The following is an 18358-nucleotide window of genomic DNA, read 5'->3' on the forward strand; positions in this document are numbered from 1 at the left end:
CAATTATACAATACAATTACAACTACAATAACACAAACAATACAATACAACAATACAATTATATAATTGTATCTTTTATGGGATACAGAAAGATATTTTCGTTTAAGGATTACCTATAATGGATTACATTTATTATTAGAGTTTCACAAAGTTTATACCGCCAGCCGACGTAGGCGAGCAAAATTATTTGCACTGTGTATAGGTATAAGATATAAATAGAGCCGTGGTAGCCCAGTTGGTAGAACGCTTGCCTCTCCCTTTGAGGTCGCAGGTTCTAATCCAACACAGGCCTAAACCAATGATTGTCGAATTTGTTTTCGAATTCATGTTTGGATCATAACTGATTATCACGTGCTCAGCGGTGAAGGAAAACATCGTGGGGAAACCCACATTCCCTAGGTATGTGAGCTAACCTGTATTAGGCTGGTTTTCCCTTCGCGGGTTGGAAAGTCAGACAGGTAGTCGCTTCTGTAAAAAACCGGTCCTGTCAAATCTTCAGGTTAGATAAGCGGACCCTGTGAGAAACGGGATAATTCTAGAGAGATTATGATGATGACGTATATTTATATAAGATGCAGCTATGCTTTTTATACGTACTTACCTATTATAGTGCTATCATTATATTTCTCTATGGTACTACTAACTACTAAGGGATGATCAGAATACCCCCTAACATTGGTCATTATAAGGCTTAGTATCTAAATTTACCTAGGTACCTATCTGCCATACCTACTAATGGTATGAGTATCATGTAGAAAACCTTGAATATACGTAATATAACTCCGCATCACGCCTGTATCCTAGAAGGGGTAGGCAGATGTGTTTAGTACACCTAGTCTTCCCCGCTATGTTCAAGTCCCATGTAATAGGATACTAGGGTTAAAAAGGCCACATCAGAGCAATTCATCTAAAAAAGCAATATTGCTATTTGCGAATGACAAATTGCAATATTGCTTTTTTAGATGAATTGCTTCGATGTGGCCTTCTTAATCCCCCTTGAATATAATAATTGCAACTATAAGTACCCATTTTTACAACTTTTTTAACTGTCCTGGGTGTAACAGGGTCAACGCGATTTGCTTCGTTTTTATTCATCGCCTTCGTGACGTCACCAGGTTTAGTGGTACTTGTGATATCGTGGATGTTCCTATTTCTTCGGCCTTTCTTCACTTGAATTCTACGTTTCTGCATTGAAGACTTCGCAGGTTTAGGTGGACCTGTCAGGTAAGTTTTATAAGTTTAGTATTGTACATGTAGGCACTTAGAAGATCCGATATAAAATGGAATTCAGTATATTCTAGAAGTTACCGTTAACTACGGCAATAATACATAATGATAATATGTGAGTACTTAAGAAAAAAACATATAAAAAAATAACGCCCAAGTATGATATTTAAAAAAATAAATTACCTTCGTGAGTCCTTCCTCCAGTATTTACTTGCATACTACGGTTTTTAGCCAGTAACTTTGCCTCTGAAATAACTTTAAAGAATATTCAGGCAAAATATAGTTCAAGTGTTACACAAATATAATATAGATATTACTTATTGTTCTACAGAGTCAATTCATATTTCATATGAGATGAGATGAAACTGTAGTTTTTTTTACATTAATACCTCTATATCCAATTCGATGTCATATAATATATATGCTTTAAAAGAGTAGTGTTTTTAATTAATGAAAATAAAAAAAAAACCGGCCAAGTGCGAGTCGGATTCGCGCACAAATGGTTCCGTCAGTAGGTACACATATTTCATATTGCCTATCTGTTACCATACTTGATATCGCGCGTTTGTTGTATGGGAGCACCCTTAAATATATTTTTTTTTGTTTTTAGTATGTGTTGTTATAGCGCCAATGGAAATACATAATTTATAAAAAAAAACAACATTCTAGCTATCAGACAGAGGCAGCGAGGTCTTAGTAAAGAGTCCCGTTTTTATCCTGTGGGTGCGGAACCCTAAAAAGTATGCACATAAAATTGATATTTAGAAAAATACGTTACCCTCACGTTTTCTTCTTCCGTACTTCACTTGAAGTCTACTATTTTTAGCCAAATACTTCGCTTCTGGAATAGCTACAAGTAATATCGAGACAAATATTAATGTTTATATATTATATTGCATTCAACGTCAACTGAAATAAACAAGACTAGAATTATAAATACCTTTTCTTCTTGTAGTAGATTCTACTTCGTATTCATAATCAGGTCCTTGTATTTTCAGTCAATTCAGGTCGGCGTAGAGCAAATGAAAAAAACGGAATTGTATTATTCCGGTGAAAAATTAAGAGATGACGATCCTGGAGCATAAGATGTAGACTACACTGTTAACCGTCTCGAACAAGGAGCGAGTATAATTAATCATTACCTATATCTACGTATAGGGTGGGTTGATCATCATCACTAATTTAAGAGCCACACTCTTGTCGGTGTAACATTCTCCATGCTACTTTTTAAGGGAAAAATAGGGCAGTGGTTTACTTCTTGCCTTCCGCCCCGCAGTATTCTGACACAAGTGAGATGACGCCCAGAGTAGTCTATTGCAAAGCCGCACTAGGACTCCTGTCCTCCGCTTCTGAATAGTACTGACAGTTACTACTGCCCTCTGTCAGGTCCCAGGCTACCGTCCACGTGACTTGCCCCTTCCGTCCTGCATTGCCGTACCAATGGCTCCCTTGAGATTTTCACCCGTATATCTGGGGAAGTTATACCCCGTAGGTCTGGGTCCCTATCCTAATACCTAATAAGCATAAAAAGAAAATTATGCAGCTTGCTTCGAATCTTATACATGCGGGATTTAGGTACCTACTGAAAGTAAACAATTGGAAAAAATGTGTAATAAGTAATAAGTATTCTTAAATAAAACAGAATATTTCGAAAATATATTACCATAATATTGTTTTCTTCCTGACTTCACTTGAATACTGCTGTTTTTCGCTTCTGGAATAGCTATAAGTAATATTGAGACAAAAATGAATAAATATCATATATGTACATAATATTATTATTTATTAATTACACTAGCAGCATAAGCTAATGCGTGTACGTCACTGCACTTGGGTTTTTGTTTTTTTATAATGTTCGTCAATATCTACTAGAATTGGCTTTCTTACTAAAAATAAACAATAAGAAGGTATTATAAAAAAATATACGTTACCATTACGTTTTTTCCTTCCAGAATTAACTTTAATTTGCTTTTTAGTCAAGTTTGCTTCTAATTTCGCTACAAGAAAGATTGAAACAAAATATAATGAAAATTAAGTAAAATATATTAGGGGCAACTGCAACAAATTGCAAATTGACTTTTTATAATAAGTATTTAATAAATACCTTTTTTAGCAATCGCTTCTACCGAGTTATCGTCAGCAGGTCCTTCATATTTTCTTGTCATTACTAAAAATTAAAATCATTATTAATTGAAATTACGTTTTACTTAGGTACTGCTGTAGGAACAAAAATATTTCCTCTACAGAAAAATAAACACTTATTACGCTGTATGAAGGTTTTATGCATTGAGGTTTAAATATTATTCAACATGTACCTTTCGATATTCAAAAAAGTGTTTACCTAATTATTATTATACTCACACGAATATCTGCACCTTCTTTTGTCTTTACTACTCCTTCTTGATCGATCTGGGTCAATGTCCATTACTAAATGGATTGCTGGTTTAAATTCTGTCAACAACATTATTTTTATACTTATGACTATGTAGCTATCGCTACTTACCGCGGTTACATTAAAACGCTCCGTTTTTAATTTAAAATACTTACTTGGACCTATTAAGTTTTAGGTGAATATAATGAAATAATGGTTTTGATTCCAGTACACCATCTAATTTTATTTCAACTTATACCTGTCACTTTCTTATCCGCTGAAAAGGAAAAGGACGGGTAACGGACAGCCACAAAATTTATGGAAGACACGTCAATTTTAGGCAAAAATCTAAAACAACCGTCTAAAAATTTTACATTAGCGAATAACCCGACATGACAGAATTAAGTTGACATTACACGTCAAACGGTTTGCATACAAGCGATGTACTTACGTTTTTTATTCGCCCAGGCTATTCATTTATTCACTCATTCATTTTAAAATTAACAATTGTCAATCATCCGTCTTTTTTTTTCGGTGGATAAGAAAATGTATTAAAATAAAATTAGGAGGTCTCTGCAGGAATCGAATCAAACTGGGTACCTTACAGCCTTTTTTACAAAATTTATACTCGTAATAATAATGGGTACTCGTATTAATTTACTATTTCGTGCCTATTTCTAGTAGGTAAGCAATTTCTGCTATTATTTCATTATATGTACAGAATTTAGCTGAAGCTCAGAAGTGTCGAACGTTCAAAGGCTTCACGTCGCGACCCACTTTGTTTGAGGATTTGTGCTTGTTGGGTTCACTCAAAAACTATTTGGGGCAGTTTCTCATGATAATAACGTAATATATAGCAGTAGTGTTGTAAAAAACACGATTCCGAAAGTCTAAATTTAACTAATCTTCTTATCTCGTGTGGACTTAGGCCTAGTGTTAGGGTCACTATGAAAGACTTTCCAGGTCACGTTCCCCAAAACCAATATGATGTATGGATTTAAAGTAATATTTACCTATTTTCTCATTACTCGGGTACATAATTACTCAAAAATATAATGTAATGGCAGAAGCATGTATAAAAATAATTGTTGCTTGATATTTGTATCAGATGATGTCTAGAATTATGTTGCAATATAGGCTCTTTCACTCCTGTACCCTCAACCGTAACCTTCGTTCCTCTTTCAACCTCTCCCTTAATATTCCCTCCCATTCCACTAATTTCTATGCAAAGTCGTTTACGGTGCAAGCTGTTCGGTTATGGAATTCTTTGCCTGAATCCATTCGAAGGGCACCGTCGTTGGATGCTTTCAAAGGGCAAGTCAAGCAGCACTTTCTCATCTCTCTCCTCTTCTTTATAACGTTTTTCTTTTCTATTCCATTCTTCTTACATCTTCTTCTTTATAAACTAGGTATTGTAGCACTGTCATGGTTTCCTTTCTTCCATAGTAATGTATGTATATATTTACGTATTTATATATTACTATAATCATTATTTATTGTCTTCTATGTATTGTTTTTAATATATTATAGTTTATCTAGGTATAAGTACTTATATTTTTCAACATTTTTTATTATTATTTTATTTTATTTTTTTTGCACTGTCTATCCCGCTACATTTTTCATTAAATTCATAATATCCTATACCTAAAGGTTGCCTGGAAGAGATTACTACCTTAGCAATAAGGCCGCCTGTTGTACTACATATTTAATTATAATACTAATGTATTTTTAATGTGATTCAAGTGCAATAAAGAGTTTTTGTATTGTATTGTATTGTATTGTATATAGTTGTTATTCATGAAATTAGAAAGTTAAACGAAGGTTTTTTTTTGTAAGTATATTGTTTTTGAGGAACGTAGCCTGGAAACTCCCTCATTGAACCGTCAAAGACATTTCAACATGAAATGGCGCAGGTAACGACTACATACATACTTACTTAAGTAAATACGATAACTAGTAATAGTAACGTAATAAAAAAGCAACTTGCAGCCTTGCAGCTTTTGATATTCGAAGTAAATGGATAATATGGTGCACCGTATCGTAATATTGGTCATATCATCGCTCATCAATTTGGTATGACTACCCCTTAGTAACTCTTACGACATGACCGTGATAAAGAGCAGCTTCTGCCAAGGTCATTCTTGACAGAAGCTGAGTACTCTGGATAAAAAAATATAATATATCTAACCTATCTATAACCTATCTAAACATTTTTCGCTACCAACACTTTAATTTATAATGTTCTTATTTTGCGCTAAGTTAAGACTACGCTCTCCTCTCTCCTACTCTTGCTGTACCCTCCAGGGTCTATAATAATTCTTATTTCATAATGTCACCTGTATCTGTATGGAATGGCAATAAAGTTATTGAGTATGAATGGTCTTTCCCCAGCAGTGGGATAGCCCAGGATAATCGTAAAAAGGAAAGTTATTTACCATCACCGCTGAGTGCCAGCGCCTGCAGTGCATCTAAACCAGGTATATCGACTTCTAAAAATAACACAAAACATACAATGTTACTACCTCACATTTATCGATTTAAGCGTAGGAAAGCATCTTTACATTAAAATTCACCTTGGATATGCATAAATCTGGCTTTGGTGAAAACTGCAAAGGCAAACCATTATATATTTTTGTTGCACGTTCGAACTTGAGAAAAATACAGGGTGTTAGTTACACCGCACGAAAACATAGAGGGATGATAGGTACAGACCGTTATTTTGAGTTGACGTCAAAGTTTCTGTGTCACTAACACCCTGTAGGTATTAATGTCCCAAAACTTTAAATGCTTTACAAGCTAAGTCGGTTTATTTACTTACAAAAACCCGAGAAAAGTCTATCGGCTAGCATTAGTACATGTTTCGACGAACTCACTATGCCTTGGCCATCTAAAATGCAATGATATGATTAATATAATTTTAATCACTTACAAACCACATGTTGGAATTTTAACAAAAATAATACGGTATAAAATACGGTATAACGTACCCCCGGGTTTTTCAACTATTGAGAAATAAAATATATATTTTTTAATAAAATAATAATTGCCGATATTTTCCATTACTGCCTAAGCAGGTACAATGCCACATTAAACATTAAAAATATTAGGTACAGACTCACCTTTTGTCCTCAATTTCTTTGCGACTATAATGAAATCTTCAGGAGTCAATATATCCCCTGAAAAGATCGTATTGTTTATCAAACCAAGAACATTTATCTTGTTTACCTTCTTATTTGTTTACGACAAGAATATATTTACCAACTTGCAAAGATCTTCGTGTCTTTCCATCTGAAAAACGTTGAAAATTTAGTACAATTGAAGTTAAATAAATAAATAAACTAAATCTTTACGGTTCACTTACGTTTCTTCTCACCATTGCATACCTAAGGATAATATGAAAATAGTTTTACTTATATTGAATCAGTTTTTTTTCTTTAGGTTTCAATATAAGTATATTATGAAAATGTAGAGGTATACATCATCATCATCAGCCCATTAACGTCCCCACTTCTGGGGCACGGGCCTTCCCTATTGATGGATAGGGAGATCGGGCCTTAAACCATCACGCAGGCCCGGTGCAGATTGATGGTTATTAACGACTGCTAATGCAGCCGGGACCAACGGCTTAACGTGCCTTCCGAAGCACGGAGGAGCTCGAGATGAAAACTTTTTTTTTGTGGTCTGGTTTGCTTAACTTCAACAATCGCAGACCGAGCGCGTTTACCGCTGCGCCACCGAGCTCACCGAGAGGTATACATATAGAGGAGTTATGAGTAGGCGCCTAAATGTTTTTGGTGAACAATCGTGTCGTAATTGATTTTACAATGGGCAAGACCATTACTTAACTAATACGTAAAAACACATAAGTATACTTATCGGTAAGTTAGACAGAGAACGTTTCTGTAATCTTCAATTTACTATTTTAATAATAAATAATAATGACAAGCAACGGTCCCAAATATAGACATGACTTACGAGTTGCAAAATTGAAACAATGACAAAGAGGGTGACGACACATCGCGACATAGTCGTAATTCCATATAAATAAATACTGACACTCAAAAAGAAACAATCGGTTTCGTTAATGAAAAACCGGCGACCATGTAATTTATTGGCCGGCTCTATGTCATGGGTTGCCATTGCCAAATGACTCGATAAGACATTATGTTTACCACATAGATATAGCTTGAACAAAACGCAACGGTACTCTTTTATTAGTCCCACGGCAATATCTGTGTTCTGCACAGCTAGCTAAGTATTTTATTTTAAGAGAAAAGTCTACAGCTTTCGGTATTTAAGTTAAAGGAAGAAGGAACTATGCATTTCACAGCATTTCAGTGGTAGGTCCAGTTTAAAAAAGCTAGTGGGGAACCGAGCTAAATTAATAAAAATAACACAGTTTTCAGCACTCAAACAACAAAAAGTGTTATTATACCACAGTGTCTCTGTTGAATATTGTCATGTTTCGGGTATGTTGTTTTTTTTTTCATTTCGCTTCAACCCTTTTCGTTCGTGATGAGGTTACAGTGATAAACTGCGAGGCAACGCCTCTCTCGACTTGATGAAAAAATATACGCATTTACAGAGATTTGCGGAGTATTTTACAAGAGCAATGACACATTTTTCTGTTATTTGTAGAGAAAACAAACACTGATTGTAGTACTGGAGTGTCGGTAACAAAAGGGATGGCATATGACGTAATCAAAGGAGACGCAGGTGTTTTGTTGGTGAAAGCTCTTTATCTCTTGAATCCTGACAAGTATCGAAAACGCTGCTGTAATGAAACCGACGCTGGGAAGTCACGTTAAGGAGAACAAAAAACGTGTTGCGAACAAACGTGCTGCGATAAATACATTTGCATACATAATGCGATAAGCTTTAATCTTACAGGTATGTTTATAAAGGGTCCGCCTGTTCCGCTAACTACAATAAGGTACGCAATTCGTGGTCTACTCAGCCAGATAATTAAGGGAACCACCAGGAACCTTTGTTTCCGATGTTATTTAAGGCAGGCAATTTACGTCCACGCTGCTCTGCGATAATGAAATGATGAAGACATTTATGTTTTAATTAATTCATACTGGTCGTCGTGTCGTTTGGGCTAATTATTATTTGTGATCATTATGTTTGGTAAAACATGTATAATACTCATAAAATGTCCAACAATAACAACGTGGGCAGCTATTTAAAATTATTATCAAAGTAGCATAATTGTCAGTAGTCAGATTTCTTTACTTAAGTACATAAAATATAAATTCTATAAACCAAGTCACGTTTCCGTAGACCCTCACCTTAAACGATTTCTGCTGATAAAAATGTCTATCTTCTAGTGTTGTCGCCCATTTTCGTTGAAAGCTATAGTAATGTTCTCGCTGGTCGCTGCGCGCGGGCCGGGTGAAAGGTTGCGCGATGACCCGCAACAGATATTGCGCCCGCGCACTGGTAGCAAACGCTCGCTCCATTGTCCGCCCGGTTTCGCCACTTAGCAACTCTCACTCAGAGAAAAGACGCTAACAACTCACAGATTACCAACGAGTTTCGTAAAGAATGCATTGTCCGTCTGATCTAGATTTCTCCGTTACGATGTACATCTCTTACGGGTTATCTAGAGTGACCTGTATTGTATATCAAATAAATGAAAGAAAACCGAGCATGTTTGACCCTCTGATCATTTATTATGTTTTGTTTTGTTTTACAACATCATTAGACTCGTCTTAATGCCAGGGACACTACACAACTTCAAAATTCATTATGCAGCGAGCATAAAGCGCCAAGCTATTGTAATGTTCATATTTCAAAACTCGCAACTTCGAATATTTCGTTAAACAACGTTGCGGTGAAAATTTGTACAAAACTGAAAACTTCTTGTTGGTGTTGCGGTTCATCGTATACAAAAATATTTACGGAGGCTGAAAATTAATGGGAATTTTACAGATTATATCCAAACGTGTCGAGAAATTTAATTTCTAAATTGTTCACAAGTTTCAGGACTTTCATGAAAGAACCAGTTATATTCGAGCTATTCCTGAGGGCGATCGTAAATAGATGTTTGTTCGTGTACTTAAGTGTTTTCTTACGTGAGAAAAGGATTGAGGCGAGATTCACGAGGTTACGATTCATTCAGAGCGGGTTAGGCTAACTGAGGTGATGGGTGATCAGCAGGCGGGACACGAGCCGCGGACGTGCCTCGACTGGCCGAAGCGTCCCGGTGCCCATCGGCCCCGCCGGCCCCGCCGCAAACGTTTGCCTTTCATATTCTAACAGTATTTCATTTACCTACTTAAATGCCCAAAGTTCCTCCCTTTTTTCGTTCCCGAAAGATAACCAAATAACTTTACTGTAGTGTAGTGTTACGAATCAAACCTGAAATGTATAAAAATGTCAAAGAAAGCTTTGCGAAAAGTGAAACGTAACTTGAAGTATACAAATCACAATAAGCGGAACTGGCTCCAAGTAGACTGCGGTAACAGTGTAATAAGGGCTTCCCGAGTGGATTCATGAACGTCGGATACTCGGACAGTTTTGCAATAAATTAAATAAGCGAATGAAGATCGAATTCAGGCGGATTTTCTACAGCGGTACGCAGCCCGCCCACGTCACATAATTTTACGGCGTGGCCGATAGGGATCCGCCGCCCGTCTAGACGCGACCGCCGCACTAGACTAGTGCACAAACTTCCCTAGACATACTGAAGTTTCCCTCGGACCAGTCTCCCGACAAATCCGAGCGAGAAATGCAGATACGAAGGTGTGATTCTCGATGGAGACGTCGCAATCGGGGTTGCTGCGCCGCAGCCAAGAGTGCACCTTAAGTGCATAGTAGACTGACATCCTATCAACCGAAATAGGATCCGTTCCAGGCGGCGTGAAATATTACCCCGGGGGAACACAAACGCGACACCGAGATTTGAATTTGATGCTTTATTGGAATCGAATAAAAATACCAAGCAATATATCCCCGAAAGATAAATTGTGACACCTCAACGAATTTCATTTATTTTCTTGAAGGACGACAGACCCAGACAATCTGCACATGTAGAGATGAAGTAATCTTTTTTAAATACGTGGGTGTTGTTTAACGTAATCGTCACTTGTGTGTTGACGTGGTTAAGTGAATTCATTAGTGCGTCTTAGCTTGACGCAGGTCAGGCGACCTTGGAATGACACTTCATTCGCTGCTGATGAACGAAAAACAAACTCGAGTTGAACAAATATTACTAAACATCACATGAAGATGTTAATTGTTTTTGTACGCACAGTTAGCTGCCGTTTCGAATATTTTAGGGTTCTGAACCTCTAAAAAAACCCTTAAATTATAGGATCACTTTGTTGATGCACTTAATTTGATGAAATATAGTACACATTTTAATATTAAGAAGTTTATGTTACGTCTTAAACCTAAATAAAGATTATATCTATCTATCTAAGTGTAGGATATAAAATAAGCTCTCGACTACAATGACTAGTCAGAGGTACATCCATCGTAAGATGAACTAAGAACCTACACCTCACCGAGCTTAAGTATTTAAAGGCAAAATCCGAAAATCGAAATATTGTTGTTCCATGACAAAAAAAAAGTTTTTGCTATTACAAACTTATTTGCAGATGGTAAACTAATAGCGACCTATGTATAGAAATCAAATCAAATCAAATCAAATCAAAATCTTTATTTGTGAATACAGGTATACAAAAGGTGTTACATAAAGTTATTACAATCTCTGTATTCAGCCTGTTAGTAGGCATACAAATAGTGGCTTATTATTTAAGTACTTACTATTAAATTCAACAATTTATACAATAGGATTTTAAGCAGAGATGTCAATTTAAAGCTAAAGATACAAGTATATTATATAAGACTATTATCCGTTAGGTATTCATTGATGTTATAATAGGCTTTATTTGTCAATAGTGCATGTAACACGTTCTTAAAATTTAGAGACTTTAACTTTAGCGCAGCAAAGTTAAAGCCTCCCATAGACTATTTTTGGTAATTTACGGCAGTTTGTACAGAACCCTTGGTGCCAGAGTACGACTCGCAATTGTTCAGCTTCTTTTCTGTAAAATCCGCTTTATTCATAGAGCAATAAATAAATATAAGGTATTTCTTTAGACTTGGTACCTCTTTATCATTGTGTTTATAAACAGGATGACGTGCGTGGTGCACTACCATTCACTTCAAACAAACACAACGTGAATCAATTTAAGTAATCTTCTGACCACTTACCGTGAAAACAATGAACCATTAAACGCCTTCACTTCGTCGCATACAAGGCCCGCCTTTCAAAAACATCAGGACATGTATATTAGTAGTGAAACTGCGTATAAGTGGTGCAATTTGTACGTAACTATTTACAAACCACTCCACAGTGACAAACACTGCTATTTTCTGAGCTTAATTCTAGTTCTTCGATGGTTCCGTTCGATAATTGGATACTTTCTCCCGTTTTGTTCAATTTGGTGAATGACTTTGATATTTTATTCTATCTCAAGCGGCGATGATGTTGCGTCACGAACGAAGTGCACTTGTCGATTTTGTCAAAAGAAAAGCAGTGGGTTCTTTGTCTACGGAACAGCGGATATTCCTCAAACTCTCGACATACACTAACTTAAGTATAGTTACTCGATTGAAGATATCGTTCCTCAAGTGCTCTTGTCTCAAAAGTCTAAACTAAACGCATTCTCAAGTCTAGCCCCACTCAGCCTGCTTTTGAGGCGGGTTGAAATCCGCAAGCTTCTTGTCAATAGCGAAACGGCTGGTGCGGCTTAGGAAAATCCTTCGGCCACAGATACTGAAACGTGATCCGTATTATAGTGATCTATCGCCTCTGGTAGCATGCATGCTTTTGTATCGAGACACGTACAAATGTAACTTTATAAATGTGACCACATGTATGATTTCTTCTTTTCTGTTGTTTTATTTTCGATTTTTAAACTACTTATAGTATGCATCAATCCAATAAACAAGAAAAAATAGAACCTCATTTTGCCAAGTTTTTTGCGCTAAACAGATTTCCCGAAGACAATTTCTTAAATGGATTTTTCTGCTGACAAAATATTCAAGTCCCACGTATTACTATTTGGACCGCCAAGGATAAATCTTTGCTTTGTACGTAGCCGTCGACCGAAAGCTTTTGCTGGCAAATAGGAATATCAATATCCGGCCTGATCCTGCCTCGAGCGCCTAAGCCTCGCACTACAACTACAATATTGGTTTCTGAAATCACCACGGAATTGTAGAATCTGGAGATACAGACAAAATAAATGTAAAACAGATATCTACAATGCAATACACTTAATACGTTAAAATATTGGTTGATAAACTGAAATGCAATTGACAGGCTATGAATAGAGCCAGACGGAACAAAGTATCGATCGTGGGCTACGTTACGCAGACATTTTTGTGAACGTAATATAGACTTACAATAGAGATATCGTGAACCCACGAATACTTACTTGTTTTGGTAAAATGCAGTTGGAATGGAGTAAAAATAAAACAAAACAAAAGCAATATTCCCGATTGTGTCCGCCACCTCGGAGTGGGACAATCGCTATCGATGCTTTGTCCTATTACCGACCCCCTCACCTTTACGCTGTCACGACCATTCGATGGAATCGTTAAAAGGCCTTTGCGATTCGCGGCAGTCGGAAAAATTTATTGCCTGAAAACAATTAGGTGCGTTGGAAAATATTCAATTTATTTCATATTTTTTACCGATCGCTGCGGGGGTGACGGTTTCATTTCCATCACGTTTCAATGTTCGACTTCAAAATACCTTTATTGACACAATTATTACTGAACTCATTAGTTTTAATATTCTCTTTTATTCTTTTAATGAACTTTCGGGTTTTATCCGGGTTCCAATTCCGATGGGGACATATCACAGTAATCACTTTGTGATCCCTAGTTTTGTTAGGACATTACAGGCTGATCACCTGATTATCCGAAAGTAAGATGATCCGTGCTTCGGAAGGCACGTTAAGCTGTTGGTCCCGGTCACTACTTACTGATGTAAGTATGTAGTCGTTACATGAGTCATGTCAGGGGCCTTTGGCGGCTCAATAATAACCCTGGCACCAGGGTTGACGAGGCTCATATGTTCTTTACCAACGGATGTTCTGCCAACTAAGTGTGCTTACAGACCAGAGACGATGGTGTCGACGACATCTGTAAACGCCCTTAGTAAAACTTCTTAAGTAGGATACATTTCTGTACAAGTTTAATGCCATTCTCAAAGTTCTAGCCATAATGTGTTGCTTAATACTCTAGCGTCAGTTGTTACGACGTACTTACTTACAGTATACTAATATAATTGGGTATTTTCCCAGGTCAAAGACAAAGTTCTAAAGGTGACAAACAACAACAAACCGTTTTATTTTTTCTATTTAACTTATTTTATGAATTTTAATAAAAAAATGTAATAATAAGTGCAATATTTTGACACGTTTTTCTATGACGTCACAGGTTGCTTTTTCATACAATAAATTCTGTGTTTTGACGTTTAGTAAAAAGTAACTGATTTGACTAGTTGGCAACTACCCTATTGACGACAATGTGTCACATATTATGTACTTACTCGAGAGAAAAACAGTTTACATCATCGCTTTTTATAGTCAAGTCCGTGTCAAATACGCTTACTTCAGAGATTTGTTTACACAATATTGACTTTTAAATCCATGTGTAGGTAAGTACCTCCTCCTACAGAATGTTAAATACGCTAAATCTTAAAGATGAAGAGCCCTTAGCCCAAAGGTGCGTATGGATTGGATCCAATCAACAAAGTTAAAGCCAACTTAGGTACCTGTCACTGGATGAGAAACCGTTTTAGGCTTTGTGCTATGTACCTAGATCCCGTAAATTAATCGGGTTTTAGTTATTGACACATTTCGGTAGTAATTACGAGACTTAGCAACACTGTTAAATGATAGTTAGTATGCTCCAGACCCTGTTCGGTTGACTGTATAGTGATATAAGTTTATAAATATTCACAATTCACATCCATTCAATAGATATTAGTTTAATCTCCTTCTTATCCTGTGGGTGTGAGGTGAATGACCAACCTCATCAACCCCGGTATCATGGTTATTATAGAGCCGCCAAAGGGGTTGATGAGGTTGGTACACCACCTAACAACCCACACGAGAGAAGAAGATTAGTTAGGTAATATGATAAATAATGCTTATTATTGAAACCGCCAATGACGTAAACATTTACGTTTACGTCATTTACGGCACATGCCTCTATATACTCGTACCTACAAGTGTTAAGATCGCAAAACGAAAACGGTAAATCAACAATTTACATAATTGTTAAATAAATACCACAAAAAATGCATGGATAGACGAATAACAGTGACGAATGTTAATGTAATTCAATAAAGCATGATGATTTGTCTTGATAATTGCGTACTATCGATTTCTAAAGTGAAAGATGATTGGATTATAGGTAGTCACGTTATTAACGTATATTGATTTATCTTATTACAGTCAATGCTCTAGACCGATACCAGGGCTGAATTTAAGCTACATACTTACACAAAGACGTACACCACACATTGACTCCTTCTACAACATAACATTACACAAACAGCTTATATATGTCCCGCTGCTGGGCACGGGCCCCTCACTCAACCGGAGGAGGTATGGAGCATATTCCACCACGCTGCTCCACCGCAGGTTAGAGGAGGTGTTTTGGGCTAGTAGCCCGGGACCAACGGTTCAAAATGCCTTCCGGAGCACAGAATCACCTTATTTTTTCGGTCAATCAAGTTATTCAGTTCAGCCTGCAATGTCCTTGCCAAACCAAGGACAGTTTCACAAAGTGATTTCGACGAAGAAGAAAATTTGCTAAATTGAAAAGTAAAGTTCCCTCATTTTTTACCAATGCATGCTGGTATTAACAGCAATGTTACTAGTAGATAGAAATCAGGTACTTCGCGGTATATCAGTAGTGTTAGCTCAACATGCTGGGCCCGGCCTAATGGGGGGGAGGGTTCCAACACAGGCGCAGCCCAGGGGCCCGCAGACCCTAAATGCGGAGCTGGCCGATAAGTATCGTTTACGTTACGACGGGCACACAATAAAATGAAATGAAGTTGTGAAGAAGACAAAGGATTATGTCATTTTACATAATGGACCATTATAATATGGTTAATGGGCTGATCAGCTGTCGCCATACGGTGAACCGGTTTATCAGGTTTATCAAGAGAAACTGCAGCTTGAATTCTGATTACTCTACCTGCCTCATATGAGATATAGAGCGTGAGTTTGTATAAGAATTGAATTGTCATTTCAAAATTTAAATTAAGGACGTTTATACTGTGGGTAAGCATACCCAGTGAAAACGGAATAGACGCTACGAAGATGAAAATAGGATTGTTTGTAAACTAAATACGTATTTACTGGGAACTAGAGTAATGTTTACTGCTCTAGTTAGCCTCAAATTGTATTTTATTGTTTCTTAACCCGGTTTGTTTCACTAAACAACAGGCGACTTCCAAAGATAGCCCTGTGATTAGCACCAGGACTCTAATCCAAGCTTCTTCCACCGTTCCATAACTCTACCTGGTATGTTGTTTCTTATTTCCAAAAGTTACAAAAAAAAATATTCGTATTGTTACTTTTTAAAAACATTAAATGCCAACTATTTTTAATAAATGTGTTTGTAATAGTTTATATTCGCAACATCATTAGGTATATACCTATTGTAAGATAAAATAGAATCGATCGGTCCAATCTTGTCTGATACATCTCTATGCTAATGAACATCACAATACCTCTGTCATTTTCTTATCGGCTGAAAAAGAAATGGACGGGGTAATCGACAGCGTATAAGTGGAACACACGTCAATTTTAGGTAGAAATTTAAAAAACCCTTCCAAAATTTTATATTGGTCAATAACCCAACATAATTAAGTTGACAGCAGTCAAACGGGTTGTATATGAGCGAGATGCCTATTTGTTTCGCTCCGGTTATTCATTCATTTTAAAATTAGCTGTAAGTTGAGGAGCTCGGTGGCGCAGCGGTAAACGCGCTCGGTCTGCGATTGTTAAAGTTAAGCAACTTTCGCAAAGGCCGGTCATAGGATGGATGACCAAAAAAAAAAGTTTTCATCTCGAGCTCCTCCGTGCTTCGGAAGACACGTTAAGCCGTTGGTCCCGGCTGCATTAGCAGTCGTTAATAACCATCAATCCGCACTGGGCCCGCGTGATGGTTTAAGGCCCGATCACCCTATCCATCCCTATGGATGGAATGGGATGGAAGGCCAGTTTTCCAGCAGTGGGGACGTTAATGGGCTGGTGATGATGATGATGAATTATCTGTAATGACAGGTATAACTTAAAATAAAATTAGAATGTGTCTGCAGGAATCGGAATATCTATTTATATTGAAATATAATCACTAATTGTACTGAATTAGACGTTCTGTATAATACCTACTTTTTGTTACGACATTTGGCACAAAACGTCAGGCTCACGATTTCTGAAGAGTCTAAACACCACTATTGTCGGTTTTAGTACACTATTAAGGCACTTATCTGTTCACTAAACACTAAAAGGAGTAATAAAACACAAGAAGGGCCAGTAAACGTATAATATTTTGCTTTTATTTCTCGATGCCCAATAAAAACTGACATGTCCGTCCGTCTCATTGCCATTCCAAGTGGTAGCGGAACTTTCGACTCGACAAATATTAACGAATGCAGCATGTTTGGTTTCCTCTATTTGTGGAGACTGGTCCGATGACTGACAGTGTTGCAGTTAACCTACGAAGTTAAGTTTGGGAATCGAAACACAGACTCTCGTTTCGTACTTTAGAGACGATTATAGCTTAGACATTTCTGGACTATCATCAAAACAACACGTAATACCGAGTTTTTACCTCGTTAAATCAGGAATATCATATTCCCGATATTACGACACTAGACAACTGATTTCTGGACTGGCATTTGAATAGCTATTTTTATAATGTATTTTTGTTGATTAATATTTTTTTCGTAACTGCACGTCTATACTTATATCTAATTGTACTGTGTATACGGTATAGCGCTAGGGCCCCGATACCGACCCCGCCGGCGTGGTCGACGATTTCCCTCATTCAGCGCTTATCGCTATCGACCCACTAGGGTCGATTAATTCTTTCAAATATTTTTCCTCTCAGACGACGCCCTGAGCCGAGGTTCGCGCCCAACTGGGCACCCTCAGGCCTGTTGTCTTAAACGTTGTACCGGGTGAGAGCCTTCAGCGCTCCCCATTTGTCCGGCCAAGTAGTTAATGCCATCTGCGGCAAATCTACAATAAGTCACGTCAAAAAAAAAGGTATAGCGCTATTGAACTTCTTATTTCTAAGTCGATTAGGCGTAAGAAACTCCCTTATATAATAGGTACCTACCTGTGGTGTCCCTTTATAATAAACGGTTTTTTCTTTCTTTCTCTCTTACCTAGATAAATATCTTTACTAAAAGACAGCGTAGGTAGTGTACTGTTCTTAGGCACGCATCACAAAACGCTATGTACTTTGCTAAGTATTAAAGACAGTGGAATAATTACTGTGCGTATTCAATAAGAGATAAACTGGAATTCATCGATACTCGTTTGTATTCAATATTCATAGTGGAAGGGTTAATAAATAGTATGGTTAGATAGGTAAGTACTAACATTATATTTACAATGGCACTAATATGAACATTGGGTAATAATTGCTTAATGTAATGTTTACGTATTCTGTGTACGTTCATATAATGTAAACAAATATGTCGCGTTT

General features: G+C 37.0%; 1 protein-coding gene across 1 annotated transcript in view; it reads left to right on the plus strand.

The window, feature by feature from the left end:
• LOC126369267 (uncharacterized) overlaps positions 1–18358 on the plus strand; it is a 152256-nt gene that overhangs the window by 35193 nt on the left and 98705 nt on the right. The gene's annotated exons all lie outside the window — the stretch shown is intronic.

This window comes from Pectinophora gossypiella, chromosome 1, assembly GCF_024362695.1.
Source record: "Pectinophora gossypiella chromosome 1, ilPecGoss1.1, whole genome shotgun sequence".
Taxonomy (NCBI): domain Eukaryota; kingdom Metazoa; phylum Arthropoda; class Insecta; order Lepidoptera; family Gelechiidae; genus Pectinophora; species Pectinophora gossypiella.